The sequence below is a fragment of the Acanthisitta chloris genome, unplaced genomic scaffold (assembly GCF_000695815.1).
Source record: "Acanthisitta chloris isolate BGI_N310 unplaced genomic scaffold, ASM69581v1 scaffold15450, whole genome shotgun sequence".
NCBI lineage: Eukaryota > Metazoa > Chordata > Aves > Passeriformes > Acanthisittidae > Acanthisitta > Acanthisitta chloris.
In genome coordinates, this window is record NW_008653503.1 from 15,599 (window position 1) to 16,528 (window position 930).

Consider the following 930-nt stretch of genomic DNA (forward strand, 5'->3'; position numbering starts at 1 on the left):
GCCAGAGTTGGCAGCTGAGCCCCTCTGCATTGCCCCAGATATTCAGCTGTTGGGGAGAACGGCTGTGCCTTTGGGAGAGCAGACCAACCTTCCTCTTCCAAAGCTGGCATATAAGGATTTGGATAAATAAGTTTTTTTAGAGAAAAGCAATTAATTTGATGGTCTCTTAGAAGCAAGAGATCTCTCATTCTCTGTCTTCCTGCAGTCTGATAGCATTATTTGTTCTTTCCATTTAATATGATTATGCCCAGCTACTCCAGGGTGCATGAAGCTCCAAAGAGAAAAAAAAAAACAAATATTTTTTTCAATTTACTCCCAGTGCTGCCTAAATGCAGCAAAGAGAAATCTACTATAAATCCTCAGTACAAAATAATGCAGACTTGAGCAGACCTTTTTTCCTGCCCATTTCAGATGTGCCTAATCTTTTAAACAATTAGACACACCAGAACATTTAGATTGGATGACTTTTGGCAGCTTATCAATATCATGCGCAACAAATACTACCACAAAATAGTTTCTGTCTGGGAAGACAAAATAGGGAAATGGATAACATAGGAGGAATCATATATTCCTGCATAGTCCCTCCTCCTACTGCTGCTGAGTTTTGGAGTGTAATGTCCACTGTGGGTGCAACAACACCTCTGCCTGCCATGGAGCATTCACACTGTGGTATACAAAATGATCCATCTCCACCTATTGTGTTTCACAGCTGTTGTGCAGGAAAGACCACAGTGCCTGCATGAGGAATTTCTGGTTTAAATAGTCAAAATCATTAATTGCTGCTTCTTTTTTTTTTTTTTTTTTGCTTATTCTGATTTGGTTTTTTTTTCTTTAATCTATCTATCTTTCATCTTCATCTATCACATCATATCACTCTCCTGGTTTCACTTTCTGCAGCTGTAAAACGTTTCCTCTTCTTGCCAGTCAGGA